General features: G+C 45.2%; 1 non-coding gene across 1 annotated transcript; it reads left to right on the top strand.

Annotated features, from left to right (window-relative positions):
* The first annotated feature begins 2,048 nt into the window (after nucleotides 1–2,048).
* Nucleotides 2,049–2,157, top strand: LOC114909137 (U6 spliceosomal RNA). Its single transcript, XR_003797130.1, has one exon. It is a non-coding gene; the product is annotated as a U6 spliceosomal RNA (small nuclear RNA).
* The last annotated feature ends 14,642 nt before the right edge of the window (nucleotides 2,158–16,799 follow it).

Here is a 16,799-nt window from a genome sequence, read left to right as displayed (position 1 = left end):
GAAGCGTAACGGTCCTTTGAAGCTCCTTATCTGAGCCGTTTCAGGGCTTCGGAGGGGATAACATCTCACGCAAGCAAAGTGTTAGCAGGCGGATGAAGAAATTCAACAAGAACAGGAACGACTGCGCAAAGCAGCGCCGCATCATTGGGAATATGTATCCAGCTTTCAGACATAAACACATAAAGAAGCAAAAACGTAGATTTCTCACCTAGAGGGAGGCAGGGAGACGCATGAGGGCATAATCGTAGAGCCTGTTTTATTTTACCGAATCATTTTGGGTACACTGTAACTGGTGTGATGTGAGTATGATTGACAGCAGCTTCCCACCTGCTCCCCCGACCCATACAGGAATTTCAGAGCTGACTCAGGTTATGGCTTCGTACAGCTGGACATTGGATATTTCCGATACCAAGCCAGCCGTTTCTGCGAAATCCATTTTCAACGTTTCGCTAGCCACCCTTTAGCCCCACCGCAGTGGTTTTGTGAGGAAGCCTGTCCGGGGGTGCAGACCCAAGCCCCGAGTTCCCAGCCCCCACGGACTTCCCGAGACACCCGAGGGCTGAAATCGCAACAGAAAAAGCCATGAGATCGACATCTTTCTCAGATTGTGAACGCACTTTTTTTTATGACTCGTGCCAGTGCGTGTTTAATACACATTAGCATTACAAATGAAGTAACATAGTCCCTTTATTGGCCGCCGAGAACGGTGCAGTCGTATTTGGACAGGTTTTAGAGTCGCTGCCATTGAGAAAAAGGAAATACCATTTTTTTGGCAGGAACTCCACATTTATTGAATGTTATATGAGTCTAGCACCAAACGTTTCGAGGGAGAATTAATCAGAAACAGCCCTTATTAAATCACTTTTGGGTCATATGAATTAATATGTGGCTAAGTAAGGCCCAGAAGGGCAATATCTGCAAGGGTCTGACAGCCCCGGCACAGCAGACTTCGGGGAACATTAACAAGGGGACACGGGTTAGGAGTCCTTCGAGGGAATCATTTAACTGTTACAGTTAACACTGCTTTTAGGACAGAGAACAGGCATTTGTACAGTAGGGGACAAGGTCTCATGTCTTAGGAATGTTTAGCCAGCTCACCTTCCTCCCTCTCAAGCTGAAAGGAGGATTCCGCTAAGGTACAATCTGGACCTCTTCCTGGAGGGTCTTGAATCACCTCCCCTCAGCAAAAAAACCAACAATAAACTGCTTGTTTCTCTGTGTCCCCCCATACCCAGACTAGACCCTTTACCTCACGATGCCCTGCTGTTTTCTCTGGTTGTAATCAAGGTGCCAAGTGGGCACAGTTAAAACTTCCTAATGCGACTTCCTGTCCATGATAGCTAAATTTTCTCATAAATGTAGAGTATTAGAGTAGTTAGAGAAACCCAGTGGTGGTAAAATGTGGCCGCGTGTAGCCCTGTTGTCATGAGCGTGCGGTAGAACTGTACACCTACGATCGTTGCCCGTTTGCCAAGGGAATATCATCAAAGATGCCGGACTGTTTTCCTGATGTCCACATGAAGAGAACAAGTGCTGCGAACCTGCAATCGGCAAGCGAGCAAATTAGTAGCTGATGTTGCGAGATACCTTGTTTAAGCTTCTTTCTGGTTCTATTCCATGTACTTATCAGTGTCCAAGACTGAATGCAGTGATGTTATTTTAGAGCACTTTGAAGCTCTGTATTTAAGCAGCAAATCGGTTAAATAAAATCCAAAATCACTGCATGTTAAGCACAAACCAAGGGGAAACAGGAATGCATCCGGCTAGCTGATGCAGACCAAACCCACGCAACGCTTCACTGAAGTCTCACATCGAAGGCGGCCCGCCGCTGGAGGTCCGTCTGCCCCCTGGAATGGGGGTCGGGTCTCTGGGAGGCCTGGAGGAGGGCCTTGCCAGAGCTTTAAGCCTCAGTCAGATTATCCTGAAATGTATGGCACCATCAAAATCACATTCAGCTTTACATACATACATTTTGCGCTTATAATTATCCATTTTACTCCCAAGTGATGTGCAGCTCAAGGTAAACAGAAGTATGTCAACACAGCGCTGTGCTAGCTGTGTGGCAGCACATATACTACAGGTGGAACAATACAGAGAAGATTAGCATGGGCCCTGCGCAAGGATGACACGCAAAGATGTGAAGCGTTCCATAGTTTTGGTTCCTAAAGGTTGTCAGAGTCAGGCATTGACAACAGACTTAGATTCTTCTTCTTCTTTTTCTTCTTCTTTTTCTTCTTCTTACGCCTTCCACCTTTCCTGGGGTTTAGGCCGACAGCAAGGGCTCTCCAGATGTCCCTAAGAGCTGAGATGCCATGAAGTTTCTTTATTGGCTTTTCTGTAGCTGGCAAGGTTTTTATGGTGTGGAGTAGCTAGCCCCACGCTCAACCCTCCTCTTTTCTCAGCCGGGCTTGGGACCGTCCATGGCAACGATAACAGGCTTAGATAAATAAGCGCAATTACTGAAGTATGACTCACTTGTTTGATGCTGCCATATTCCTAGAGCACATATTCCTGTAGGTACCTATAAAAGTGACAAAGAAATAGGAAAATATGAAGATAACAAGTAACAGGTGGTGAAGGACTGTCTTACAAAGGTGTCGGGAAATTTAACCCAGGACTGTTGATTTGTTCCCTTTTCTCCTTGTGTCTATTATTAAAGAGGTCTTTTGGTGTATGAAGAGTGAATTTTGACAGAACAAGTGAAGCGACGCTCATCTCAGGTAACATTGTTCTGTAATGTTCAGCAACCGAGGTACCTTTTCCATAGTTACAGGTGCATCTTTAAACCCAAAAGCATTTCTTCGAATTGACAGAGACCAAAGAAGGCAGAAAAGCAGTGAGGAGAATTTAGGCAACACGGAAGAGAGAAGGACCGTATTTCTTCGTCTTTCTCCCCTGCTTAATGTGCATTCAGACCTTCCAAACATTAGCAAAAACTGATAACCGTCTAATACTTTATTTCTGCTGAATGGTTGCAGAAGTTGTGTGCCAGGTGCTCATTAGCCTCTCTCACGGGTGATGTGTGCAGAGTTCTGGATTCTTTACAGGTATTCACCCCCACCTCTTCTTTGCTTAAGCACCCAAAAGAATAGAAATATGCAGTGACACCATGTGGCAGTCAGCCAAACCATTTGTAACACAGGAAGAAATTTCTGCGAGCGTCAGTTGTAATTAGACTAATAAACTTTTTAATGCGGATGTATTGGAAACAAAGCTGGTCTTATTGCAGTGTGCTTAGCCTCTATTGTAAAACCAGGCAAGCACATGATGCCTTCTGCTACGAGTCAAAGGGCTTTCTCCTTCTCGGGGCAATGAAACAGTAACGGCGACATTTTCCCCACCCTGGAAGTAAAATGTGGAACCCAATCTTAATGCAGGGGACGTCGTAAAATTTGTATGTAGATTTTGTATTAGTGTAAGACGATTTTATGATAGCATAAACCCTGATTAAAAAAATAATAAAAATCAAATGCTCCAAGGCCAAATGTGGGACGACATATTGATTTCATTTCTTTAATGAAGTGTTAAGTAACACAGACGCTCAGTTGCATCCATAAAATGACATATAATCGGTTTGCATTGCCATACAAAGCCGCTCGGGCGTTATTTTTTCGCAGTAGAGCGGGCAAGCCTCATTTACTTACGGGTTTCATCGACGCCAGGAACGGGCTGGCTACCAACAGGATGCCACGGGCAGCTACCTGTTCCCAGATTTGTCTGCTGTTTTTAATGAGCTGGGGTTGCCATTACCGTTCTGGCACCTTGAGCCACAGATGTGGTTTTCAGAGGGTTTCGGTGGCGGAAAGGAGGCCTGAAACATATCAGCTGCAGCCTGACTAGGTTGGGATGGCGGAAAGCCAAGAGGACGCAGATGAAAAGGAAGACGAACTTGGCCTCCCGTGTCTTCGACGAAGGTGTCCGGGTACAGTCAGTTGCGTGCCCTTCCCCGCGCTCTGCCCGAGCCCCGGTTTTAAGACGAATTCTTAGCACGAGCTGCGTTTTGTCTGTAGTTTGTCATCACTGTGATTTGCAACAGTTAATTAACCTAACGACCAAAGCAGAAGCGACTCCGGCGGCCCCGGCAGCTTCCTGATGGAACAACGTGTATATTTAGCCTTTTCGTGTGGTGCCCTCAGTGGTTTTGTGGGCAGGCGGGGCTCTTTCCAGAGAGCCTTTACGATGCTTCCTGTCGGGGCTGTAAAAATGTTTGTGAAGTAAGATGACTGAAAGTTGGACAGCTGACCCAGATGAAGGGCCCTCCATCACAGCCATGCCTTGCTAATGACAGAGCCAGAAAAGCAGTCCAGCTAGCAGGTTGCGCTTTTCAAACGGCCCACAACCAAAGGCCTGTGGGACAGACCTGCCCCAAATGATCATTTTCACAATTTTCCATTTTCCCCTTGAAATACCTTCAACAGCTTCTAAGTTCTGTATAAATTGACATTTGGCCCATGTCTAGGTGCTTGTGTCGCAGCACAAATTGAATTGAGTTTGAGTTTGTTAGTTTGGAACAGAAAAAGTCCCACAAAAGCTTGGTCAAGGGTAATACGCTCTTACTCAGAGCATCGTGGATAATGGGAGGCTTTTCTTGTCCGTTCTATGCAAGCACAACATGTATGGTTATGTGGAAAATGGAGGTGGAATGTTTGCTGATTTTTCTTTTTTGGATTTAAAGGCTCCGAAAATCTTTCCAGTGCGGGAAACAAGACAAGAATGTTAAAAGAAAGCAGAAATTGGGTTTTAAGATAAAGCATTCATTTTCTTTGCTGCACACATTTTTTTCGAAAAATGCACCACTTTCAGGGGAACAGGTAGTATAGTGGTCTGAAGGTTTTTGGTTTGAAAAGCACTCCTGTTCTAACGCTGTTCAGCAAGGTACTTACACTGAATTACTGTGGTAACAATATTCCATTCATTCCATTGCAGTAGGTGCCTGTCCCAAGCAGGGTTGTGGGAAGCATGAATATTCTGCTCTATAAATAGATAAGATGATAGCTAGAACACACACACACATTTTCGGAACCGCTTGTCCCATACGGGGTCGCGGGGAACCGGAGCCTACCCGGTAACACAGGGCATATGGCCAGAAGGGGAGGGGACACACCCAGCACGGGACGCCAGTCCGCCGCAAGGCACCCCAAGCGGGACTCGAACCCCAGACCCACCAGAGAGCAGGACCCGGTCCAACCCACTGCGCCACCGCGCCCCCCTGATAGTTAGAACAATTAATGTATAAATATTCTGCTCTATGAATCTTTGTAAAGTTAACCTCCGAACATTATAAGTTGCATTGGACATAAAAGTTAGTAATAATAATTACTTGCTGGTTGAATCTGGCCCTCGAGATTTAAACCTGCAACACCATTCTCAAAAATACTTATATTGCACATCAAAGTTAAAAATAAATATTTATTTATTAAACAAATATATTTATATTATACTGTATAAATATAAACAGGGTAGCACAGTGAGCAGCACTGCTGTCTCACAGAACCCGGGTGGTGCGAGAGGATATGGGTTCGATTCCCCCTCCGTCTGTGTGGAGTTTACATGTTCTTCCTGTGTCTGCATGAATCCCCTTTGGGTGCTCTGATTTCCTTCCACACTCCAAAGACATGCTGTTCAGGTTCCCCCATAGTGTGTGAGTGACAGAGTGTGTGTGTGTGTGTGTATGTGTGTGTGTGTTTGTTTCACTGATGTATGGATGAGTTGCCCAGTGTAAGTAGTGTATCTAGCAGTGTAAGTAACCGCGGTGAATAAGGTGTGTGGGCTGAAAACACTACATAGAGTTCACTAGGAGTCACTCTGGACAAAAGTGTCTGCTAAATAAATGTAAATATTTAGATATGAAATGGTGAGATTAAACAAGGTGTATAGCTGGCGGGAAACACTGTTACTGCTCAGTAGTAGTACATACAGAACACACTGTGTGTATGAAAATGAACACGATATTCTATAGACTTCTCTGAGCCAATAGTGTGTGAAATCGCTGGACAATTTAGATTATTGATTTTGCCATGAATAAGGAACTCGGGAAGCATCAAGCTGAAACTGTAATCTGCTGAAAGGACGCCAGAGCCGTTAGTTTAATGGGAACGATGGCAGGTGGAGCGGGACCCTGTGTCTCCAAACCGCATTTCATGAAAACAGACGAGCTCCATTACCTGTTCCTGAGACACCGTGTCATAAAAGGCAGAATTAGATGCTGAGGTGTGTCGCTTGAGTCGGTGCGAATTCCATCATTGATCGATTTTACACCAGCAACTACACACTCTGCAACACACAATATGGGCAGAAGGTGGTGTTCTGGTTAGAGACGCTGCCTTACAATGCAGTAACCTGGGTTTGAATCCCCTCTCCTGCTCCAGTATGCCTGAAGATACATACCGTGAACCGGTACAGTAAAAATTACCCAGCTGTATGTAAAATTAGCAAATCAGTGTAAGTCACTGTGAGGAAAGTCGATTTTGCCAGAAAAATAAACAATAATAAAAACTTGCACTTCCTTTCTGTGGGGCAGGTTTTCAGCATCTGCCTCCTGATCCTGACCGTCTGGCTGATCTCCTGTTCGGTGCTGCAGATCAGATCAATTCCCATCACCGACTGCACTCTGCAGCCCTGCTGCTCAGTTCCTCCACTGTATTATATTCTCTTCTATATCAGGTTCCGCTCTGATCTCAGAGAAACGATTACAGCACATTAAGGCTAATAATGCAGAACAGCCTTCAAGCAGAAGAGCTTCTAAGTATCGGATCAAGTCCAACAACAAGACTTTCGAGTCCAACTGCTCAACTACAGCATCGACTGTAAAAGTGAATTTGGAGTTGAGCCATTTTTTTTCTTAATAAACAGATTATTTTTTTTTTTTACTTTTTAAGGGCCAGTAAACTCAGTCATCATCCACTACTAAATAATCTGTCATTAATAGCTGCCCTTTTCCTGCTCATCCCCTTAGACAGGCATTCACCTGGTTGTGTGGAACTGTGTCTGTATATTTTACAATTAATTATATTTCGTTCCGGTCACGTGGAACTGAGGGAACGGCTGGACCCAAGTGCAGAGTCGTTCGTCTGGATTCAAGGGGTCAGGCAAGTTCTTGGTGTCGGGGACAGGCGAGGGGTCGGTCGATCGACTGTCGGAGTCAAAACAAGGATCCATGGGCGTGGTCGGGGGACGAAGCGAAGGGTCGGTCGATCGGTGGTCAGAGTTGGGCCAAAGATCCGCGGACGTGGTCGGGAAACGAAGCGAAGGGTCAAAAACCGGAGGACGAGAACTGAGAACAAGAGTTGCGTGTGAACTGGACGTCATGAAGGAGGACGGTTGTCTCTGAAGAGATTCCGCAAAGGTATGGGCGCTGAGGAGGGTCTTTTAAAAGGTGAGCAGTTAGTCAGGTGCTGGAGTCAGGTGCTGTCGACTGAGTTGTTGGCGTGAACGTGACCGTTCCGCTCAATCACTCATTTTTGGTCAGTTTTTCTTGCTACCTATTCAACTATTACACCAAGCTAGTGCCTACACTACTGAACTAACTTTGGGCTGTAAACATGGCAAAGCAGCTTTTCGCCTAAAAAAGGTAAAAATACCATCAATGCTTTTTCATTACCAAATTACCCTTTTATCAGTATTTTGAGTAAAAAGTTCTTTGAATGGTGTTTAGTGTAAAGTATCGGTGAAGTTCTAACCATCCTTAAATGCTGTATAAACAATATTGATAGATGGATAGATCGATAAGTACTTTATTGAACCCTGGGGGGAAGTTGAGTTTGTACATTTAATGTGTAGTTTCAACTACACATAAATCCTTTTATATTGGGTCACGCTAAACAATAACGAAAAGCAATCGTTACATGGAGTTTAAAGTTTAAAGCTTTTAGTTTCGACACATCGAGCCTCACTGGGTGTTTTTCACCATGAAAAAATCTCTTCTCCACAAATCCACTTGTTCTGCAATGTGTCATGAAAACGATGAAAAAAGGTGACATTTGGTTGCTTTTCCTTGATCTCTTAACACCAAGGTCCACATATCTGACAATGGCGCCACTCACTGGCTTCTGTTCTTCACCACACAAAGGGCATAGATTCGAATCCCACCAGGTTACTTACCCCGAACTGATACAGTAAAATTACCCTGCTATATATAGGTAAATACTCCATACAGCTTAACACTGTAAGTAGCTTCAAAGAAAAAGGTAAGTTTTTTTGGTGGGTGGTGCGAGAGGACATGGGTTCAATTCCCACTCGTTTGTGTGGAGTTTACATGTTCTCCCTGTGTCTGCGTGGGTTTCCGTCGGCTGCTCTGGTTTCCTCCCACACTCCAAAGACATGCTGTTCAGGTTCACCCACAGTGTGTGAGTGACAGAGAGAGAATGTGTGTGTGTGTTCCACTGATGTATGGATGATTGACCCAGTGCAAGTAGTGTATCTAGCAGTGTAAGTCACCGTGGTGAATAAGGTGTGTGGGTTGATAACACTACATAGAGTTCATTGGAAGTTGCTTTGGACACAAGTTTCTGATAAATAAATAAATGTAAATGTAAGTTAAATAAATAAGTGTAAACGCACAACAAGAGCAGGAATTTGACTGTGGAACATATAACTGCAAGGCGACTGCTCTAACCACGATGCCACCTGCTGCCCTGCACATGGAATGTTTTCCAGGTTGGAAAAAAAAATCCATTAAATTAATTTTCCACCGATATTACCCGTTGATTTTTTTCCCCTCTCCATCACATTTTCCGGTAAGAGATCGAGACGTCGCTAATGCTGGAATGCTCATTTTTGTGAGCATCTTTTTTACACTCGGGTTTTGTACCATAATGCGGCACATATTACATGGCGAGTGCATAATGGCATATTTGCACAGCTGGACCACAGGGATCACGGCGCAGCGCAGCCTTCTCAGATCCCACTGAGGAACAAGTCGCCCCTGACTGTATCGCATGGGTGGGGGAGGAAACCCACTGGGGAACCGGGCCGCCCTGCCAGGAAGACACCAGCAAGAGGAGAGCTCACCCCCCGACAGCTCGGAAACAGGCTATCCGTTTTAATAGGGAGAAAAGTGGCGCTGGCCAGACGTGTCGCTCCGTATGGAAACTCATCAGTCTTCTCTGCTTTCCCACACAGGCAACACCCACGGACTAAACCAGAGAGGAGAGAATTTATAATCGGCAGCAGGGAGCTGACAGGCCCAACGCAAATATTAGTCTTCAGCAAAAAAAAACGGTGCAGCAGATTGCGCTGGTGTCTCCCATTGCCTTCACTGTGCGACTGGATGTGGGCTCGATCCCCCACACACTGTGTGGAATTTGTGTGGGGGTCCTCGTGTAGCGCGGCAGGTGGCAGTGGTACCGGTACCACTGAACTGACGTGTGTGTACGTGTGTTTGTGTGTGTGGTAGCGCTCTGGTTATGGCTGCTGTTTTTGGACCCACTGGTTTGAATCCCACCTCCAGCTGTGGTACCCTTGAACAAGGTACTTACCCTAAATTACCCACCTGTATGAGAAGGTAAATAATTGTAAGTCATTTTGCAGAAAAGTGTCCAAAGTCACTTTGGTGAAAAGCTAAAGGAATAAACGTAAATGTGTGTCACACTGAACGGATGTAGGGAGCGTAGTGTGTCTCATGCTGTCAGTCTCCTTGTTTAAAGGTGTCAGCTAAGTCCTAGTTAATAACATTCATTGATCAGACACTTTTCTCTGAAACGGCTTACAACGTTAAGCCACTCTCGGTGATTTATCCATTTATACAGCTGGATAATTTTACTGGAGCAATTCGAGGTAAAAGAGGAACTTGCTCAAGGGTACGACAGCAGTTGGTGGGACTTGAATCTGCACCCTTTCTTGCCGAATACAGCTGTACCCACTGTGCTACCATGTGTCCCACTAGTGTACAGTACACATTGTGTGTGACTTGAAAGAAAGAAATCCAATGAATGAAATGCGCAAAAAGTGCCGAATTTTAAAGGGCCGGTTTGGCACCAAGGAGCGCTCGCATCGGTTCACACGAGCATCTCTGTGATGCGCGCCAGCCTGCATCGAACGTGACCCGATAGTGTTACGCGGCCGAGTTCCACCGGTACCAGCGCTCCCGGCCGCAGGGCTTGTTTCCACTCGTGTCGGCATGCAACGCCAATCAGTCCTCGGCGCAGGAATGCGAGGGAAGCTCTGGGCGGACAGCTCCCGCGAAACCGCGACCGCGACCTGCCCAACAGCTCCAAAAAGCCGTCCGTCTCCCCTCTGCGGCGGGACAAATCGGTCTTTTATCAAACGTGTAAACCGATGCAAACCGTGCATGCAGTCGCTCGTCGCTTCGCCGTTGCGCCAATTTGTCTCCCGCACTTCTCCTGAGGTTCGAGGCCTCCTGCAAGGTGCGAAACCCAAAACTGAGCGCTTGGCTTCTGGAAACATCCCAAGAGAAACGTGCCGCAGGTCAAGTCCGTGCCCCCGGCATGACTAACGTGCTTCCAAGCAAGAGACGTCTGGTCCCCCGCCGCTGCCGAACTTGAAATTTTCCACTGTTTTCCTCCATAATTGGCCACCAGAAGAACAGATAATGTCTCCCGGACAGTAACCCTGCACTGAGCCCCGCCCACCCAGGGGACCGCCGCATAATTAGCTTCATTATATTTTATACATGTACTTAAAAATGAGGAGCATATAAAAGCCAAGTACCTTTAAGTTGCATTATTTGTCATAAATGTCATTTTTATTCCCGAGGGAAGAAATATATCTTCATATTTTCATAAGTCCAAGCCTGATGTTGAGCAGACATGAGCTCCTCTGCCATTACAAATATCCTGCGAGGATATTTCCTGACGCCGCATGTTTGGTCACCGGGGTTATTCTCATCCTACTGAGAGCCGCTGAAATGGACGTATGAATGTCTGAGCAACTCGTATTTAAACCAACAAGAGGCCACTTTACCTTTTTTATGATTTTGATTATAATGGCACCTTATTCAAAACACATGGACCCGGTAATATTCAGCAGCTGCCCAGCCGGGCCTCCTGGGTGCTCTTTGTTATAAGCCTATATGGGAAGAAAAAAATGTCCATATGCTAACATTTACGCAGCGATTTCTTTTAATTGCGCTATGCTTTTTAATTTGCTGTGGACTAATGCTTTTAAAAGCAGGGTGGAGGTATTTTATTGAAATCGCGCCTAATTGTAGGCAGAATTTCTCCCTTCCTGATTGCTGCTGCCTGCGATCGCGGTCTCTACCTGACAACCTGCATTACTCCTCCACGGCCCACGGTGCAGAGGGGGTATGGAGGGCCTCTCCGCAGGGTCCCTCTTCAAAGGCCTCCTTGTGTAATGTGGAGAAGTGTCTGAAAAGAGGTTAAAGTCTAAAAAGCAAGTAGAATCTAATGGATGTGAGCCGCAGAAGAAGATTACACTCTGTAGTGTAAGTGTATCTCGGTAGCAGGCCTGCAGAATATTTGCACTGAAGCATCGATATACATCTGGCCAAAACTGTAATTTGTTATTACTGCCGTTTTTTAATTAGCCAAACCTGGAACGACTACTCCCAAAGACGGTGCTCCGGGATGAAATGTCTAGTTTTGTCTGTTATTTATGTCAAGTTGAGCTGTTGAGATACAAAACTTGAAGGTACAGACATTTTCCAGTTTATTTATATATTTCCCAAAATATTTATATACAGTTATGAGCCACTTAACGACGTTTCGCTTAATGACTGACTGCATATACGACGGTGGTCCCGTAACGGTATAATGGAGCTGAAAAATTCTTATCGACCAACAAGGTTGTAGCGCAACGTGTTTCTCACGTGTTCGTGGTGGTGCCGCTGTAAACAAACCCACTGCGCTGCCAGTCGTATAAAGTATAGCTCATACAATTATGTACAGTACATAATACTTTATAATGATAATGAACACCTATGTTACTGATTTATGTATTTACTGTACTGTACTTTTTATCCTTATTTTACAGTGTACTCTTTCTACTTATAAAAAAAGTTTATTGTTAAACAGTATGCTGTGTCATGCAGGCAGCACAGTAATAAATCTCATGTTTACCACATCTCTTGACTGTATCGAGGGTATACCATCTAGGTTTGTATAAATACACTATATGATGTTCGCACAACGACAAAATCGCCTAACTTCCCTGTCATTAAGCGACGCATGTCTGTAGTTTTATTTCTAATTACCATTTTTCTACAGTATCTTTGACTGAGACATTCTATGAATTTTCCAGAATGTTCTGTTCATGGGAGTTCTGTGGTGTGTTATCCACCAAGCCAATAGGTGGCAGTAAAATATACCCAAACAGAGTAGGACTGTAGTACCACCTTAATTCAATTCTCTTCCACGGTTTTTACGGCTCACATCTGACATTCTTGAGTGTCAGTGATCAGTAACAAAATGAGGAACATTGCATATGTTTATAGGGCAAATCGGTCTACAATCAGCCTTAAATAGTTTGTGGAGATGGCATAGTTTTGTCAGTTTAAATTAGTCTTAATGTATCTTAAAGTTAGGAAAAATATTTAAATAATCTTTTGAAATAATTCTCATTTATTATGGTTACGTAGAAGATTTTTACATAAGCTTACCAGTGAAGAAACTGAGGAACATCTGTGTTATTAACATTTTATTGATTTTTTTTGTGACTTTGTGGTAAAAGGGCCTGTGGAATTTTGAGCAAATTACGGACAGACTTCTGGTCCCAGTAGAGTTTGTAAGTTGAGCAGCTTGGGTAACTAGTTTGTACCTTCTCTCATTCCAACTCCTTGACCAAAAAGCCTGGAACTTCGCATGTCCAGAAAAATGCAATTACTAGCAGACAAGAAGAAAATAGGGAAAGAAAAACAGCCTTTTTTTCCACCTGGTCTTTTTACGCAAGAACCTGACGGACAGGAAACTCTTGACGTTGTGTGTTTGGTTGAAATGCAGCAAAAAGAAGCAGCAAACCCTCCTGCAGAGTAAAAACAAAGTATTGCACTGTAATCCTAAATTCTGTGTGATACAAGGGGCTCAGGCGACACGTTGCCTATTCACCCCATGCGATTCCGAAACCGCACGGCTACCGCACATCAGCGAACGGCGCTCTCATGGCCGTTTTCCACACGGCTCGCAGATCAGAGAAGAGTGTGTCATCCCTCGTCGTGGGTCCCTTTCAGAGGATTTGGGTTGGGCTCTTTTCAAGTCCTTCATCTCACTGTGCTGTCCAGCCTGATGAGTCATCCCAGGAACTCCACTTTGCATATGGGAACATATCAATGATGCTCAATTTTTTAAAAACTCATAAACCATTTTGCAATCTTAAATGAAATTAATTGTGTTTTCTTTTGTTTAGCTGCTTTTTTTGTAGTGATTACAGTATACAGTAAGTATTGCGAGTTGGATTGATGGAGATTGACTCTCGGTCTTGGGGTTAATTAATGTATGACATGATCCCCAGCTCTTCCTCTCCTTTCCACCTGGAGCATCAGAAATTTCCGCACGCATCGCTGCCTGCCTCTCGGACGTCTCTGCATGGATGTCTGATCACCACCTCCAACTCAACCTCTCCAAAACAGAGATCCTACAACTCCCAGCTGGCCGGTCTTCCTGTCACGATCTCTTGATCAAACTGGACAACTCACTCATTTCGCTGACCTCCTCAGCTAATAGTCTGGGAGTGATGATTGACTCAAGTCTGTCTTTCTCTCAGCACATTGAAGTCACAACCCCCTCCTGCAGATACATCTTACGTAACATTCGCAGAATCCGTCCCTACCTCACAACTGACTCTGCCCAGCTACTTGTCCAGGCCATGGTGACATCCCGTCTGCGCTACTGCAACTCTCTCCTGTGTGGCCTTCCCGCTAATGCCATCAAACCTCTGCAGCTTCTGCAGAATGCTGCTGCATGAGCTGTGTCTGATTTGCCAAAGCTCTCCCATATATCTCCTCTACTCGTTTCTCTGCACTGGCTTCTACGGCTGCCCGGATCAAATTCAATACCCTGGTTATTGTCTACAAATGCATCAATAGAACTGCTCCCAGCTATCTTGAAGACTTGATGACCTGCTACACCCCAGCCAGACCCCTTCGCTCATCTACCTCTGCTCGCTTGGTGGTCGAATGTACGAAAGGTAAAGAACGGAGGTTCTCAGTTCTGGTTCTGTTTTGGTGGAACGACCTCCCGCTCTCACTCAGAGCTGCTGAATCTCTGTCTCTGTGATCTGAAAACTCACCTTTTCCAGACTCACTTTGTCCAAGATCTCTCCAGCTCATGTATGGTGTAAATGTTCATGCACTGTAACTTTATGATCATCCCCACAGATGCCTTTACACAGCTGCTACTCCTGCATTGTATGTGAATGTTGTTGTACCTTAACCTTCCTACAATTTTTTTTTATATATCAGGATTCATCTATCCTGCATTTTACGCACCTACTCAAGAGATGAACATCGGTGCATCAGGTGAAAAGTAACAAACTAGGTTTATTTAATCTCTGTCTCTTTCTCTAAATGTAATGCACAAATTTGTATTTTTTCTCAGATGTACGTTGCTTTGGAGAAAAGCATCTTCTAAATGAATTAATGTAAATGTAATGTAAATGTATGGACCCGTAAACGAATGTGCCAAGGGCACACTGAGTCCTCCAAGGCACTAGGGGCTGCTGTTGTGTTGAATGAGTCATCAATAACTAACTAATAAATAACACTTTTAATTTATAAGTAGTTGGGGACCCCCCTTCTTAGATTGATCAATGCAAAATGTCTGAAAGCGTTGTGCTCGAATGCTTCGGCCTTGAGCGACGGCCCCCTGGAGTGCACACGTGCGTGTCGACCGTTGAGCCCCCCCATCTTTAAGATGCTAGATGATGGGAAACACTGCACACACCCCCGCCTCTGAGTAAACAGGCCAGAAATGCGGGAAGTAGTCACCAGCCAAGACCCATCGCTCCTTCCACAAACAAAAATACGTGACGTCGATGGCGATTTTGCTATTCGACTTTGCCTCCCATCTGGCAAGCGCCAGCGCCAGGTGCGCGGTCGTCGTTATTCACTCGTGTCCATATCGACAGCAAGGGGCCCACCCGGGACCACCCCTCCACCGTGATTCACAAAATCGTGATCGTTTGTTTTCAGGGATTAGCCGTACAGTTTGCACCTCCGTTATTCCTTTTCTGATTTACGGCTCCCAGTGGCGGGAAAACAAACGGCCGCAGAATGTTCCGGATGCTCGGTTAGCGAGACCCTTGGCGCACAACTTGTCCTGCCTGACAGAACGCTTTCTTCACCCAGTGTCATCAATGTACTCCAAATCAGAGATCAGTGCTCCACATGCGTGGATGTGTGTGTGTGTGTAGTGCTGGAGGGGTCAGTCACAGTTCCCCACACTCATGCTATGACGTTCTAGGAGGGGCCGTTCAGAAGAAAAACAGGAGGCATGGATTAACTGAACATTTGGAATCTCCTTGAACCGACTATTGATTTTTCTTGAACTTAATTTGACCGTAAGTTTAAATGAATTAAATCCAGTCATGGACGTATGTGTTCCCGCCTCGCACCCGGGGCGCTTCGCCGTAAATATTGGTAGAGTTCTGGCTCTTGTTCCTTGGGACAAACCCCATCTGTCTGAGCGACTCCGGCCGTAGAGGAGCGGCCTCGGCCCGCTCGCCCCATTTCCTAATTAATACCAATTTTTTCCCCTTTAATTAGCAGGAGGGTCGGCAGGAATCGATGCAAATATCCTTAATGGTGCATTACGTGGTACGTTATGCAGGTACCGCGGTACAGAGGAGGAGGGGTTTGCTCTGGTGTTCTTCAGCGACGGTCAGTAGAGAACTTGTGTATTGTCTGGCTTCTCAAATTTGAGACTGGCCCTTTAACCAATCGCTTTAGCTATTGATACATTTATTGGTTCAGTGATGCTGCAGCTCGTGTCGCGATCAGAGTCGTCGTCTCGCAATCAAAAAACCGGGGTTCGAATCGCTGAATGCAGTCGTGTCCTGACCTGGCGACCCTAAACACTGCTACGAGGGACGCTAACAACGCTAATCAATAATCGTGGTAATTATTTTGATACGTGGTATTGTTCATATAGTTTTATGTAATTATTCACCAACACATAAGGATTTTAAACAGTTTTTAATTGGACAAAACCTGAATTAATTTACATGACAGTAAAGGGAAGCAATCGAAAAAATACTTAAGAGCTTTTGCTTTCCAACTGGAGGGCCCAGGTTCGAATCCCACCCTCGGTCCAGATACTTGCATCGTGTTGATGGAGTAAAAATTACCCTGCTGATTTTGTATCCGGTTGTGTTTTATTCTGCTGGTTTTCTCCAGTTTTTTTTTTTTTGAAAATTCAGTAAAATATATATATATAAAGGGGGGTGCGGTGGCGCAGTGGGTTGGACCACGGTCCTGCTCTCCGGTGGGTCTAGGGTTCGAGTCCCGCTTGGGGTGCCTTGCGACGGACTGGCGTCCCATCCTGGGTGTGTCCCCTCCCCCTCCGGCCTTACGCCTTGTGTTACCGGGTTGGCTCCGGTTCCCCGTGACCCCGTATGGGACAAGCGGTTCTGAAAATGTGTGTGTGTGTGTGTATATATATATAAAAAAAATTCTGTGGCACTGGACGGTCATTGCAGTGTCTGGTCAGAGGAGGTCTGACCAAGTGTGAACGAACTGCAAATGTAACTGATAAATTGAACAGTTGCCCTTTGCAATGGTATCTGTTGAGGAAGATACAGAGATAAAATATTTAATGGTTTAGTAATTCTGGTTGCTCAAAGGGCCTCCGCTCGTCATCACTGAGCGGCATGGTTCAGAATTTTCCCTCCGT

The sequence above is a fragment of the Scleropages formosus genome, chromosome 18 (genome assembly GCF_900964775.1).
Source record: "Scleropages formosus chromosome 18, fSclFor1.1, whole genome shotgun sequence".
Classification (NCBI taxonomy): Eukaryota; Metazoa; Chordata; class Actinopteri; order Osteoglossiformes; family Osteoglossidae; genus Scleropages; species Scleropages formosus.
The sequence above is the reverse complement of the archived record's forward strand: the minus strand, read 5'-3'. Positions and strand labels throughout refer to the sequence as shown.